Source organism: Cyanistes caeruleus, chromosome 9 (genome assembly GCF_971803275.1).
Source record: "Cyanistes caeruleus chromosome 9, bCyaCae1.hap1.1, whole genome shotgun sequence".
Taxonomy (NCBI): Eukaryota; Metazoa; Chordata; class Aves; order Passeriformes; family Paridae; genus Cyanistes; species Cyanistes caeruleus.
The window spans coordinates 14,469,351-14,485,592 of NC_141709.1; the positions used below are offsets into that span (position 1 = coordinate 14,469,351).

General features: G+C 36.4%; 1 long non-coding RNA gene across 1 annotated transcript in view; it reads left to right on the plus strand.

The window, feature by feature from the left end:
- The first annotated feature begins 1,212 nt into the window (after nucleotides 1-1,212).
- Nucleotides 1,213-16,242, plus strand: part of LOC147651620 (uncharacterized) — a 37,601-nt gene continuing 22,571 nt past the window's right edge. The window contains exon 1 of the long non-coding RNA XR_015273753.1: nucleotides 1,213-1,288. This is a non-coding gene — a long non-coding RNA (uncharacterized LOC147651620). The remainder of the gene's footprint in view (nucleotides 1,289-16,242) is intronic.

Here is a 16,242-nt window from a genome sequence, read left to right on the forward strand (position 1 = left end):
GCAGCCAAATCTATCAGTGTATTAATTCTCCCATAGGAGTGGATGCAAATTCTCCTGCCTTCAGAGCGTTGGTTTCAGGTATTTACAGGTCAGCTGAACAAAGAATCCCTTTTCTGTATTGTTGGTCTTCTCCAGCTGTATCTGTTTACTGTCACAACACCTTTGTACGGTTTGATTAAGGTAAATTTAGCTCACTCTGCACAGATGTGCTGATGAAGTATGTGTATAAAAGGTAATGTAAAGTAAGTTTGTCTGGTTACAGTCATTGTAGTTTTATTTAACTGATGTCTTTACCAACCCCCCTCTTAAGCTGGGGTTTAGATCACAGTTAAACATTTTTCCTGTCAACTATTAAATAAGAGTAATTTCCCACCAAAAACTCATTGTTACCATCTTCATCATGAAAGCACTCCCAAAATTTGTTTTTTGACCATTCTTGCATGTAGAGCATTCTTGCTGTAGAGCACTATTGGTGTTTGAACCAATTCATTTTCCTTTGTAAGGATTTTCTACATTTCCTTTTGATTTCTGACCTTTTTCAGAGATACTTGTTTATGATGAGATTATGATTCTGATAGATGGTGACATTTTCTAAATTGGTGGGGTCACTAAAGGGACATTTTCTCAAAACAAACATTTATTTTTTTTTTCTGTTATTGGTCCCACAATACACTCTTCAGATGGGCATTGCAGGCATATACATGGGCATCCAAGCATGAAGAAACATTTCAAAACTATCAAAATCATTCTACTTTCAAACAAATTAGCATCACAACTTTCCATTGACAAGTTTCTAAAGATGATCATGTGAACAGTACTGAGTCCAGTAATTTATTCAGGCTATCCAACAAGATCACTTCATCCTTTGTCATTCACAAACAATTCAATATAGACAGCATGGACAGCTCTATGCAATAGGTCATCACCATGTTAGTACCATTGTTCTGAACCACAAGTGCAAAGTTTTCAGTACATTAAAATGAACACAAAACCTATTCAGGACTGCAGCCTTCTGTAACCTTGGAAACTATTATATATGTTCATTTGAGAGACAATCAATTTATTATAGCAATGTCAAATTGTTTTGAAGAGAAAGTGAATTGCCCTGTTTCATTTGTTAAAGTGTATTTGTGTGACTCATCTGCTGTTGTTAACACTCAAACTATTATTAATAGTAGTAGTACATTTAATGAAGACTCCCTTTTTTTGTAGCACTGGAGAACTTCATTGGACAGTGAAGAACAAAATCTTGGATTCTATTTAGTCTCGGGCGAGACTGTGGAAACAGGTAAAGTGGTTACTTGTTAAATAGATACTTTTCTGAGGGCTTTGTAAGAGGGCTTTATTTATTTATTTTCAGTGCTTGAGACAAAAGTTTTGAGAAGGCTCTAACAAGTGACTAATTGTAAAGGTAAATTGGGAGTTTATTTTCCTTTCTTGTTTCAAAATACAAGTATTAATATTGCACAACATTGACTACACTATTCTAGAGAGCATCCTTTGCATTTTAAACATGGACATTAAGTTTAGCATTTGTTTAAAATGGATGTGTGTAAGAAAGCACTGATCTTTTTGAGGACTGCCCTCATCTTTCAGTGTTATTGGTAGTTATGTATATTCAGCAAGACATGATTATTCCATGATAAAAACCCCCAAACATTTGGTACTCTTTCTTCTGATTTAAAACCAGAGCAAAATATGTCTAGAGCTTTCCATAGCTGTGATGCATGGTGTGTATCAGAGACAGAATGTCACCACAGTGCTCGTTAGCACATGTGGAGCTGCACTCTTCTAAACGCTGGGGCCTCACTGTGCTGTATGACTTAACCTCCATTTCACAGCTACATATGGCTGCTGACAAGGGACCCAGCTTCACAGGGAACAGCAAAAGCAGCTATGTGGGAGGGCTGGGGTCTTTTAAAATATACTAAGGGTTATTTTATAGAGGTTTTGCAAAGCAAGTGTGAATCTGATGAATGCTAGAAGAATGCAGTTGTCACTAGAGTTACCTTTGAAATGGCACAGTGGGCTTTGCTCTTGGCTCCCTTAGCATAGCATTTTGAAAGGGGTATTTTGTGTTGTCTCCAGCAAAGACAGAGTACACAGTAAGTGTGTATACGAATGCTTTTGACAAATAACTTGTGTTTAATTCCTCTGGCACTTTTATTACAAAGTGTCCCTGACACTATCAGTAAACTTTTTTCAGCTTTTTTGGGGTATGTCAGTTCTTCCACACAACAGCTTTAGTTTGATCTTTTTTTCACACTGGACTGAAAATAAAGTATTTTGAATATTTTCTTGCAATAGAATTGTGTCAGAACAGATGCTCTCAATTCAGAAGCCTTGATTTTTCTTCAAAAACTTTCAAAAGATTTTTAAAACTTTTGGTCTGAAAACAAAATGTTTCCAGTATAGTTTTGGTTTCAATGAAAGGCTATAGAACATCTATGAGTTCTGCAAACCATTGGAAAGCTTTGCCTGGGGAAAAAAACTTACTTCTCAGAAAGAATTAAATCTTTATGGCACAAAGAGAAGTTCCTCCACTAAAGATAATGTCAAAATTCATATGGATCTCAACAAGCAACAGTAAAATGAAAATAAGTTATCACAAAGTGAGAAGTGGGGCTTAGTGATGGGATGTTTTATTATATAGTTCAGTGTTACTCACATCAAATATAGTTATCAATATGGTGGGCATCTTGTCCCTCCAGGTTTGTGGATATGAAACAGTTTTTAGCACTGGGAGTAATATGTGACTCATAGGGTTGGGAGGGCTGCTTCTGTAGCCGAGTGAAGCCATTCTTCCTGGACTCACATCTTTCAATAATTGAGCTATTCATTCCTACTTTGTGTCATGGTAAATAAATGCTTTAAAGTCCATGTGCTGTGTAGAAGAGACAACAGGAGATATATTTGAAATCTGCCTGTCCATTTTAGTGTCATATACAATCACTGAAAAAGGCAACACACATGAACAACTTAAGTACTTAATGGTTTCCCCTTAAAATTGTAGCTTGATGTTAATATGTCCTGAAATATCTTTAATTTTTCATTATACCTCTAATTATGCAAACATTAAGAATACAATTGTGTATAAATATTGACCTTTGAGTATGAAGGTATTAAGGTATGTAGAGGTCAGATTCTGTACTGCAGTGAATCACAGCTGAGAAAAACAACAGTGTAGCTCGATGTGTTTTTAACTGGAAATGGGCAGCGAGAGCTGCCGGGCACCGAAAGAACAGCTGGCGTGGCAGCATTTGACATCCTGTGTGTAATTGATTTTGAATGCTTGACAGGTTTTTATAATGGTGCAGGGGCACTTAGACCAGCAGGTAACTGTTGGGAATAGATTGAGTGGTGGTGAGCACATTTTCATATTACTCTTACTTGAGAATCCTTTAGACACACTTGACATCAAAGATATGTTCTCTTTTAAGTTCAAGTGCTTGTCAACCTGTTACACCCCTTTTCATCAAATTCCAGAAAAGCAGAACAACTTAAAACACCTGTATGTTATTTAATTAAGTGATCATTGTTCAAGATGAAATTTCAAGTACAGTTTATATATATCAAGTAGGAGTAGGAAATACAGTACTGGCTGGGCAAACCAGCCTTTAATTTTCATGCCCAAGTTATTTTTGTTGGTAAACCTTGAGCAGAGGATCACTTGTGAAATTGATGTCAGAATTAGATCGACCAGACCGATAATTACAACCAGAGAAAAGACAAGCTGTTTCTGTCTGTTTGAAGTGATGACATTTTTATTTTTTAATATGTGTTAAGTGGGCTGATCAAAATAATTCAACAATTCTTAGAGAGCTGCTGGGTTTGTTTTCCTTTTGCATTGCATGGCTGCAATTTGTCAATTTAAAGAAAAAAATAACATCTCTAAATAGATTTGATTTTATCTGGTGTTCACCATCCAACCAGTATATTAGAAAGGAATTAGTGCAACTGAGTGCCCTCATTCTGGGATCTTGAATTTGCTACCTGGTCGAAGAGTTTGCATTGCAAATAGTGAAACATAATGTAGTATGTGAAAATCAGGCTGCTTGGAGTCAAGTGTGCAGTTACTGAAGAGTCAAAAATGACCAGTAGCTGTAAAAATCTAGGTCATACACTTCTAGACTTTTGGTCTTCAAACTTGAGGCAAAGTATTTTGTTCCTCAAGGACATTTTTTAACTCTGTCATCATTTGCTGCCAAGGGTTTGGTGTTTTGTATCCAGTCCATTAATGCTGGAATCTGGATGGATATTTGCATTTGGGACAATAAAATATCTCACATAAGACATGGTAAATATCCAAAACAACTGCTATATTAAAATTAATAGATTGTGCATATGCAATGCTCATAATATTTTATTAATGGCTGTGAATTGGATCTAGAAAATTTTACAGTGGTTGGACTGACCATTCATCCAAAAGATATAGGCACTTAATTGTGTCTAAGCAGCTGTCAATTTTGTATGCCCTTAAGATGTCCCTTTCTCACTTGGCTGATCACATCAGGTTCAGAACCTCTGAAATGTTCAGATTTAGAACAGAAGGGAAAATTTTGCTTGTGACAAAACTGCAATGGCTTAACCATTATGGTGCATGTCTAAATATTACAATATCTCTGAAAAAATATTAAGATCTACAGGAAAGGACAAAGACAGTTGAAGCAAATTTTCATAGAAGTCTAAAACATCATTTTGCAGTGGTTTGTATAACTGTAAAGTAATTCGTTCAGTAATTAAATAGGTATTTTGGTAATAGACTCAAAGTATTTCCAAATTGACAGGATTCACATTGCTGTGCTCATTAAATTAATTTCAGCAGACATTATATTTTTGAGCAAAACCATGAAAGGATAGCCCCCTGGAGATGAAAATTCTCAAAGTAATAGAGGGTAATGGCCTCTAAACAGTGTTTTAGTTTACAAAGTTGATCAGATAATTTCAAGTCTGGCTACACAGATCCCATTAGTTGCACAAACTGTCTGTCATTTGCTGTTGTAAAGATGTGCTGTGTTTTGTGACCAAGTAAAGCTACAGTGCTGTCTCTCAGTGTAATCTGCAATTATGGGAGCAGAGAAGGTAAGAAAAATGAAATCAAGAGACAGGCTTACACTGGAGTCTTGGAGATCCTGCAACAATCATTTTTCATGGCAAGGTTGGAAAGTGCTGTGACTTAGCTAATAATTGTAGCAAATATTACAGATAGCTTGAGCAATTATACATTTTAACCTGTTCATTAGTTTAGAGCTAATAGACAGCCATTTAAGTACTGCAGTTAATCTCACCAGCTCTACTAGTATCATCTTCTTAAGATTATTTGCATACTAGAGGCTTCTTGACTCATTGGAGGGAGATATTTCATTGTCATTAGGTTTTTATTAAAAATGTCTGACAGAAAATTGATTTAATATTTCCTTGTTAAGAGAATAATAATTACAGGGTTTTTTAAAAAAAAACAGGCTTTTTTTCCTATTTAGAAATTAATTTCTTGGTTATTAGTGTTTCCTAAAAGGGACTCTCAGGTAAAACATTGCTATAAAATCGTGAAATGTGAATGACTTGAAGGATATTTTTAAAAGAAAATACATATTTGAGATACCTACTAATCTCCTTTTACTATAATAATTCCATTTGCACACACAAGAAAGCAGCTGTAGACAGCCTTGTGATTCTAGATGAGAAAGGTGTTGCTCAGGTTAGGTCTTAGAGACAGTCCATAGAAAATTAGGAATAATCCACAGAAAATTAGCTTAGATTAGCCTACAATAGCATAAAATAGTGTTTGTCACTTAAAAAGAATCACTAATAAGACTAAAGAATGCATTTCCAATATACACACATTACAAAAAATGCACATAAAGTGCAGAAGCACTTGAATTGCAAGATGTTGGTCTCAGTGTTAGTTATGTTATATTCTATTAAAATATAAAGGTTACAGGAGCTATTTATTTTTTGTTATTTTGTTTGTTTGTTTTAAACAGGAGTGTATATGTATTTTCTTCTGTGGGTTTTTTTCTTTTACTATTTAATTTTTTTTCTTAAGGTAAGGGAAATCTTAATCAAAAAAGCAAAAACTAGGACCTACTGGTCCCCTGCAGTTAAAAACTGGGGAAATCCTGTGAGTGAAGGCCCTATTTCTTGCATTAAAATGTGACAGAGTGGTAAATTAAATTATGAAGGAGGGTCTTTCCCACTGAACACTATCTAAGCAGAATTTAACATACCTGCCATAGCCCATTTAATTTTCAGGAGTGTTATACATCAGCTACCTCCCAAAACATAATCTTGGAAAACCAATTTGTATCAATATTTGACTCATGTATTCAAAACTTCTATCCCATCCAAACCACTCCACAAACGGATTTAAATATGCTGGGTTCTACCAATGTTGCACCAGTGTGTTTTGCATAGTAAAAGTAAAGATTGTCTAAATTCATGGCTGCAAAACTTCTCCGAAGCAACATGTAGTGTGCTATATCCTTCCTGTAATATTTGCAATCACAAAACAAAAGAGATGAGTTTTGAAGAGCAAGTCTGTGCTGCAAGACTCTGCCTGTTCCTGGATACAACAGAAATAATGGATAAGATCTTCCATTCTTTTCCCAGAATCTTTTCAGAAATTAGAAGTTAGACTTTTTCTTCCATTTTTGCCTCTTCTCCATTAGTGCCAGGGGATGAAAAACCTGGTGTTTAATTTTCTATTCCAGATTTTCTCCTCTCATTTATGTCAAGCTAAAAAATATTCCAAACATAGGCTAGTAGCATCTGTTAATTTTGTTCTTTATTACCTTGCACTGGTTATTTTTATTTTTTTTTAATATATAAAAGACAGGCAGTTCTCAGCCCTACACACGCTTTAGCATTCATACAGTTTGCGTATAAATAGTATTTTTAGCTGTATCCATGAATACAGTTACTATTAATTTATGTAAATAGTCTTCTGTCTAACCCTTGATCTTAGTTGGATTCTTTTGTAGTTGTTAAACAGAATTTATAGCAATTGCATCATTTATTATATCATGGCAATGGTTTCTTTCCCTCTGAAATCCCTTAAATGTTCTTTATCAGAGCAGTCTTACACCACTCAGGTTTCAAAATTATTTACTTCACATGATCACAACACAGTTTGAGGAAATATGAATTTCTGCCATGCCAGATGGTAATGGGTATTGACGACTTTTTCAGTGAAAGAGATAGGAAGCTTCTGAATTTCTTTTCTTCAAAAAGTCATGCCTTCCCACTCAACTTTATTCCCACCTGCCAGCAAAAACAGATTTTTCAAAAGTGACTCCCTATCTTGCATCCAAAGAAATGGTTGTATTTTAGCAAAAGTTTAGTACAATGGAAATTTCATCTCTATTCTGTGTCTAAAGATTTTTAAAATCTCTCTGAATATTTTTGGGCAAAAGCTGTTGCCTGGGAAGTTTGCTGTTTTTATCTTTACCTGAGGAATTCCCATCTGGCCGCTTTGGGATTTCAGCTGTCAGTGGACAGCTCACAGGAGGGACTGTGTTGGTGCAACTTGTGTGGCAGCAGCTCGAGCAGTGTGGTTGGCTAAGATATTGTGTTTATCCCAAGTGAATCATAGGCCTATATTTCAGGGTAGTGATATTGTTGGTGCTGATTGTCAGACTAAAGGATATCCGACTATCCCTGGTTACAGATCAATAAAGGTAACTTACTACTACAATGGAATTTAACCTGGAACATTTGACTTATTGACATGAATAATAGTTTAACATAAACATCTGTAGGGACTAATTTATATTTTTTTAACAATGAGCTGTACCATTGTTGTAAACAAACTTCACGGGTAGAGCAGCTGTAGAAATCCAGATATATTTGGAAAAGTAGCTTGAATGATAAAATAAGACTTTTAGGCACTGAAATCTTCAAAAGATGCATGAGTTTGATGATTTTCTCTAGTTCTCAAATTTTGTCATGCTTCAGATTTTACCAAATGTTCCAACATCTCACAGTAAAACAAAATCACATTAAAACAAAAAAGCAAAACCCAGTCTGAAGAGGTAACAAAGGGGATCACAGTTCTGAGTAACCCTACTCAACACAGTCATCTCACAGCCAGTCTTGTCAGCATTTGTTCTTGTGAATCTTTGTCTACAAGCAAAACACAGGGGTTAATATATAACCTCTAGATTGTGAGTGTGTAATAATGCTTTATAAAGTGTTTGATCAGTGAGCAATAATGCTTGAGGTTTTATCCTGTGATTATTCAATTTATTCTAGTCTTATTAATTTTACTTATTAATTGTTCAAAAGTATTTTATTCAAATAAAGTTGTTAGTGTAAGAAAGCTGGAATGTTAATGTGAATTTTCTTATTACACATTCTGTCACAGGAATAAAGCAGACAGTTCAAGGCTGTATGTGATTCATTGGGATGAGGAATTCACTCGGAATGGGTGGGAGGCTGAGTAGGTGTCTGTGGTTGATTCTGCACATCTACCACCAGGTAATCCCAGTGCCTGGAAATGTGTGGAGGAGTTGTCTCTGCAGTGAGCTATTGAATGGGCTCTTTGCACTCATATGTGACCACGCTATGTATATAAAAAGGAATGCCTGTATGATCTTTCTGTGGTTAAGACCTGACTGACCTGACTTTGGATTTTGAAGCAGTTTTTTTAAGTCTAACTTTCTGTAATGTTGAGAGTGGATAATTTTATTTTAATGCTGAATACAAAAAGAGAGATGCAGATGGATTTTCCAAGTTCTGTCTGGTTTTGTGTGTTATTCCACTCATCTGCGAAGGTGCTACATATTCTGTCTAGAACAGTCTGATAATATACAGTTCTATTTCTCATAGGAATTGAATTTTAAACAGGAAAATAAAAAGTGCACTTGGGAATAAAAACTGCCAACATTCATTAGGCCTTGAATGAGGAAGTTACATAAGCTGTGAGTTTTACAACTCGGTGGGTGTATGGTAGCGTGGGTGGATCTCTGAACTTACAAAGGAGCGACACTGAAGTCAGGTGTAGGATCAGAACAACTTTATGAATGCAATCATTCCCACTCTTAATGGCAGCCCCTTAAAATTATGTAGGATTTCCTTCCCACATCTTTCAAGTGGTGTTCAAGAAATAATGAATTCTCTCTCAAAAAAAAAAAAAAAAAAGGAGCAAAAGTGTTTTGGAATCAATTATTTTTGTGTAGAGAGGTTTAAGTGAAATGATGCTGTATAGTTATAAATTGTAGACCTGTCAGAAATGGCTTCTGTAAATATTCCTCACCCATTGCTAACAGATGGCAAAAAATTTAGAATTTCCTTTTAATGAATCCATAGCCAGATCTCCCATACTGATGAATTTTCTATCAAAGGTAGGTACTGTTTTGTGCCTGAATGTTTTCTGAGTACACTAAACTTTTATCTATTGCTGACCCTAAAAACTGAATCGAATGATCCATTCAATTCAGCCAGCTGTTTGCCAGCCTCCTTTGATACCTAAATGACATGAACTAATTTTTCTCTCTTAACTGTTGAAATTTGTGAAACCACAAATCTCTTAACTGAACGTGACTCCCAGTGCCAATAATTTAAATTGTGACCAGCATGAATAACAGCTCTGTTTCTTTTTCTTCATGAAGAGCTAGCACTGGTGCAGTAGGCATGATGACAGAGGATCCAGAGTGTTGATTCTTCAGGAACACTTGCAGCTTTACATACATGATTAAATTCTTCAATTTCTCCCAAAAGGAAGTCCCTAATTAATTCATTACCATATATCTGGGCAGACTCCCAATGCAGTCTCTACAAGAATTCCATCCCACAGTAATCCATTAAATACTTGCTTTAAAAAGTTCTTAAAGGGTTTGCAAATATAGAAAGAGATGCTTGACCCCCATTTAAACTGGATGGAAGATCTTGGGATTTTTATGTGTTTTCTGTGTTTGGAATAAGAGCTTCATAGGAGTTTGAATGTGAAGATTTCTCCACTTATTGGGGGGGACCACTCATGGGACATGAGCAAGGAGCTTTTCAACCACGTCTTTGAGATCATTTTTTTCCTGATTACAGTAGGATAATTTTGCTTTCTCTGCCATTCTGACTAAATATTTCTCTACATGTCTGTAAACTCCTGATATGTACTATACTATGTGGTCTCCCTTCCTCATTTGCTCATTTTACCTGTACAACCCTATTTTATTTCTAGTTTTGTTAAACCTAACGTAGCTAAATACTTCTTTATTTTCCTATTATTTATCTCTGTGATATCTGAGCAACTTAAAGTTTTCCAGATTGGTTGCAAAAAAAATATGTTTCATCTAACTTAGGTTTCTCCCCACTGCTTCTATTTCTGGTCTGGTGCCATTTCCATTATGGTGGAAAAGGTAAGTTTAAAAAAATATAAATAAAAGGAAATCAAATTTAGTGACAAAAATTAGGATCACTGTGCTTGCTGTCAAAGTCTGAAGATCTATTTCTGTAAGGCTTTGGTCAAAGGTTCACACAGCACTGTTTGTACTGAATTCTTCTCTGTAGAATAAGGTCCCAGTTTTTCTCACAGCAAACTTTACAGTAGCATTAATTCTTGGAATAATCTTTGATTTCTGTGTATCCATTTCTGTCCCACCTTCAAGTCTACTAAAATTAATTTCTTCCATTTATTACGTCTTTCTTGGTTATTAAAATGGACAAGTCTTGCAGTTAAGGACTCTCTGTTGAGTCAGCCATCAAATCAGTGCTGCTGTATGACTAGTGACTGTTCTTTCTTCCCTCCAGAACCTGATATCATAACCCTAGTAAAGGTTGTCATGGGATAATAAAGTTTCTTAAGGTTTATTTTTCTAATCACTAAGATTCAGGTGAAGGTTTCTCAATACCTGATGTGCCTTAGACACCTGGAGGACTTTGAAGACTCCCAGCATCAAACAAGACCTAGAATTAAATATTAGTAATATGTATTAAAAAAACACTAATTGAAAGTTTTCTGTGATCTTCTACATTAAAACCAGTGTCAAGGTAAATTCTGAAAAATAGAGCATGCTTTTTCAAAAAATGAAATTATTTTGTCCTAAGAATTTCTACTTTTAGGCATGTAATAAAAGCAAGATAGTGTTGTGTGAAAAATGTAAAAGTATGTAGATTTTTCATGTCTAGATCATAGTATTATTTCATAAGAAATTATTATAAGCCTTCAAAATTAATATCCTATCCAGCCATTGAAGGCAAATTAAATGCAAATGAAACTCAAATGAACGCATAATGCTTACTACACTGAGGTTTCAAAACACATTTGTGATGCTGAGTAGAAAAAAAATCAAGCTTACATTGAATGTACTCTGCAAATGCAAATGTCATCATCCATTTCTTTTTATGCTTTTCTGGTTTGTGCTCTTTGTTTTGCAAATATGGTAATTGTAATGCAGTTGTATTAAAATTGGAAGAAGTCATTGAAATTCACCCAGCAAACACACTCTTCTTCCAAAGTTATTTGGTTCAGAAGTGTAAAATGGATTTTGAATTTTATGTCAGCAGTTTTAAAGCTTATCATGTTACATTCATATATTCTACTATGTCATGAATGAGATCAGAAATATTGAGGTGTTAGTATGAAACTACAAAAAAACCCCAAAAGGCATGTTTTAATTTCTGATTTATTTGTTTTTTAAATGAAAGGCCATCTGATGACATTTCTTTTGGCAAGACAAATGTTTTAATTCATATACTGAGTCCTTTACTTAAACTTTGATTGGTGTACTTTCCTTCCAGTATTTTCAAGAGTTACCTTAACATATCAATTTCTCTGTACAAGTCCTGTAGGAAATGTCTTTTTAAGCCTAAAAGGATTACCCTTTTGTGCCTTCATGCATTTTACACTTCCATTTACTCATATCCAGTGACAATGCTGGGAAGAGCTCTCTCATGTTCGCTACATCACCACTGACCACAGCGCTCTGTGATACAAACTGAGGGAGCTGAAGAACCTTTCTCCAATACATTGTTAAGTTTTCTACACTAACTTTTTTCTTAGATGTCATTATAGATGACTTCCAGCACTGCTAAATCTCTCAGGTACTGGATACCTTCATCTGCAGTGGTCTGCTTTCCTGGGAAGTTCACAAGATCTTCCTTAAATGAACAACTGTCCCAGCAAAGCAAGGCCATCAGTGCCAGGTTAAAGCAGAGTCACTGGTTGTGTTAGCCTGTTCCCAAACTTAAGGGAAATAAGGAGACAAGATGCTCAGCTGCCAGCTCCCTTCCTGCACAGGAACTGGCTACCCAATAACTGCTATAACTACAGCATGATTAATGTGAAACTGCCGTGGTCTCACCCACACCGGGCATGAGAAAGGGCTGCGGTGGGCTCACCTTGGCTGGCTGCTGGGCCCTGACCAAGCTGCTCTATCACTCCTGCTCAGCTGGACAGAGGAGAGAAAATTTGATGGGAGACAACTCATAGGCTGAGATAAGGCAGTTTACTAAAGCAAAAGGTTATGTGCACACAAGCAAAGAAAACAAAACCCCAAAGATTTAATTTTCTGCTTCCCGTTAGCGTGTGTTGTCTGGACAGTTCCCAGGAAGCAGGGCTACAGCTCTCAGGGCATGGTTCCAGAAGGGAAATGTTGTAAAAAAAGAATGAACACTGGCTTCCAGCTCCTTTTAGCTTTTGTGTCTGAGCTGATGATATATGGTCTGGAAAATCCTGCTGGTCAGTGTGGGTCCAGTGTCCTACCAGTGTCCCCTCCCATGATCTTGCCAACTCCCATCCTACTGCCTCAGGCTGGAGTGTTGAGAGACAGCGCTGATGCTGTGCCAGCCCTGCTCAGCAGCAGACAAAACTCTGGGGTGTTTTCAACACCTTTCCAGCTCCTGATGCAAAGCACAGCACTGTGAGGGCTGCTTGGGGAAAATGAACTCCAGCTCAGCCAGACCCAATATAACTGTTCATCTGGGATTCACAGCATAGGAAGGAGATTAAGACCATTAAGAGGGGGAAAGTCGAATTGTTCTAAATGACTGACACAGGCTTTATTCTGCTGTGGATTGTGTGGAAGATGCTGGATCAAAATAGAGGTGTGTCAGGTATGTGGCCTGTATTACTCTGCAGACATTCTTACCTTTGTCAAATGCAGAAATTAAAAAAAAAAAAATTTTGAGGAAAAAACTCAAGCCCCACAGCTCTCGCAGGTCATATTAGTAATGAGACATGTGGTGTGCAAACTTGGATAGAAGGCATCAGAAAACTGACCAGCAAGAAAGGTGATTATCACATACCTAAACAAGAAGCACTGTCTTTGTTACACGAACATCTGGTGAACAAGAAAGGTGGAGCGACTTTATGGAACTGATTGTCAGGGAAAAAAGTAAATGCTAAAGCATTTTATGGGAGATTAAAGTTACACCCTGTGGTGAGAGAGACATGCAGTCAAAGATGAATACCCATGTGTTTTCATTTTGCAGCATAGCAGCAAAATCTGTTTTGATCTCATTTGTCTTGTTAAATGTTTGAACTGACTCTGTATGCATTGTCTTTATATCCTGTAGGACACAGGTTAAGAATCTGCATGCTGTTTGTCAAATTTTAAGATATAAAGCAATGCTCTTGGAGGCTTAACATCTTTGTTTAACTACAGCTGGGTTACAGTACTTGTTTGAGAGTCTGACTGAATATTACAAGGCTACATGCAAAGCAGATCTCCACTGATGTGGTTTTTGATTAGTGGGGTAATAGAAAATAAAAATTTTGGAGCTGCAATGGTTTCATATTTATCATCAGAGACTATTCATAAAGGGAGATTGTCTCCTTGCTGTATACAGGTACTAGCAGCAAGTTTTGGGAGCCATGTAAGCCATATCTGAGAACATGGAATCTAACTCATTTCTTGGAAAGAAAACCAAAATTTTTGAGTTTATGGGGAATCTCTTTTATAATTTGTAGAGGATCTTAGAATTGCTGCCATTTTTGGCTGGAAGGAGGCATTTCTGTGTATATGTATGTCAGCCAGTGTTCAAGCCTCAGTATAAACAGAAATATAGTTTTGACACCTTCTTGTAATGCTTTAGTTATGTGCTCCACTTTATTAGAAATTTTTTTTAGCTACTGGCAGTTCAAGGTGCTAAATCTTAATTCCTCAGGTGGTTGCTTCAAATAAATCTGTAACTCTGATGAAATAGGAACATTAAATGCCATTTAATATCAATGATACTAATGATACATGGATGCTTTATAATAAGTAGATATAGAAGTATTGAATGCCACAGTTGTTATGAGGAATTTAATCATATCTGACCATGAAGCAGAATGTGAGCAGATGTGTCTGGTCTCTCAGCTGATACAGAATAGTGTACTTGTCTGAATCAGTAGAGTTATGCTGGCTTGACCCAGGAGGATTTGAGAAGAAATCTGTAAAAGTTGATGTGATTTCTGATCTGTATTAGTCAGTCTATTTAAAGTACATATTTTTTTTTAATTTGTTAATGGAGGAGTAGTTGCCCTGTGACACAGATTACAGCAACCACCAAAAGTGCTCATAAATGAGATGGTTCCAGGTGTTGCATACCTGTAACTTTTAAGTACTGCTTAAAAGCTGGCAATTGTTTTCATAACAAATTCTGTGATCAAGTGTGAAGCTGGACCAACATCCATGAGTAAATCACTGGCAGGCAGAGCCAGGTGATGGCTGCAAACTTGCAAGAGGTGTGCAAGCTCCGTGCCTGAGGCGATGAGCACTTGGCGTTGGCAAGAGCGGCATTTGCACGGCCACAGGCTGATGGTTTTCAGAAATTCAAGTAAGGCCCTTGGCAGTTTGCTTTTCATAATCCCTTTGCCCCTTGACTCTTAAGTTCCTTAGACTCCTGTTTATGTATATGTCTCTTTCTTATTGAAGCTGGGCATGTGAGGCCTATAAACATAGACTCCAGTAATACGAATTCTGAAAACTAAATACAGCCAGCCTTTCGGTGTGTATGGGATGGAATCACTGAGATTTATAACTGCTGCAGGTAGCAGGTGAAGTTTCTCTTTGAGCCACTTTGGTAAATCAGTTTTCCAGTGGGGTGGGTCATAATCTGTCAATGATTTTTCTGTCTCTAGAGGTGTTTTCATTCCATTGAGATATAAACATGAGGGCACTTCAGTGAAAGGTTTATGACATAGCTTTCCTCTCAATCGTTTTTAGTGAATATAGGAAGGGCTACAGCTGTTTGCAAATAAATTTGTATATAGAGAGGAATAATGAAGTTGTTTTTTTTTTAATTCAGTATCAACAGGAAGAGTGAAAACCTATCAGTTTTGTCTATCCTTTGCATTATTGTATTGCTCCAAAATCTGGTTTAAGAACTAAATGATATAAAATGTTTTGGGTTAAATAGATGGAATTCATTTCAACAATATTCTTTTTAAGGTCCACCTGGTCTACCTAAACCCATAATTTCTCTCTGTTTTTTTTGGTTTTTTTCCAGTTAATCAATACTTTATTAATTTTTAACACTCTAAGCCTGGTCAAGCAGCATTTAAGATCCCTAAATAGAAAAAGATGGGGACCTGGCTTTATTTAGAAGTTTCAAGCTCTGTTTTGCAGTTATGTTGACATTTATGAAACTGTCAAGCTTTGATCATATTGGTTACTCCAATTTAAAGATGCTTAGAGTTTTTGTTTAACCTTCAGCTTGAGATAGCTGGTGGTGGTGGTGGTTTCAGAGAGAGGCAGTGATAGCATATTCAGGAGAAATACCACAAGCCAGCATTTGCAACTATTACCATTTAAATAGCCTGTGTCAACCTAAACAATACACAAGGGTTTGGATGACATTTTTTGTGGGAATTTGATTCCGAGGATCTTTACGGTATGATAAGTACATGATCCAAAATGACATATTATGGAGTTATTCTGGGCTGGGGTGAACACAGATCTCAAGCAAAGGATGATAGGCAAAAATACATCCCAAACTTCACGGAAGGAGCAAGAAATTACAAATAGATGGAAAGCACTTTAAACAATTTCCTCCACCATGTACAGAACTGTATTGTGACATTCATCAGAGGAATCTCATCTTCCCAAGCTGCTTCCAATTTTCTGCAGCCTATTTGAATAGGTCCACTTCTATTAGGACCAAATTTAAGGGACAGGTAGGGTTTTCATTCTAGCTAAACCAGGACACTGTGTCAGTACTGCCGAGAGAATATCTCTAAAAATCTTGACTTCTGAGTTCCTTGATCTGTAAATATCATGCATTTGTTTACAGGTACACACCTAAATAACTCATTAAGGATACTGT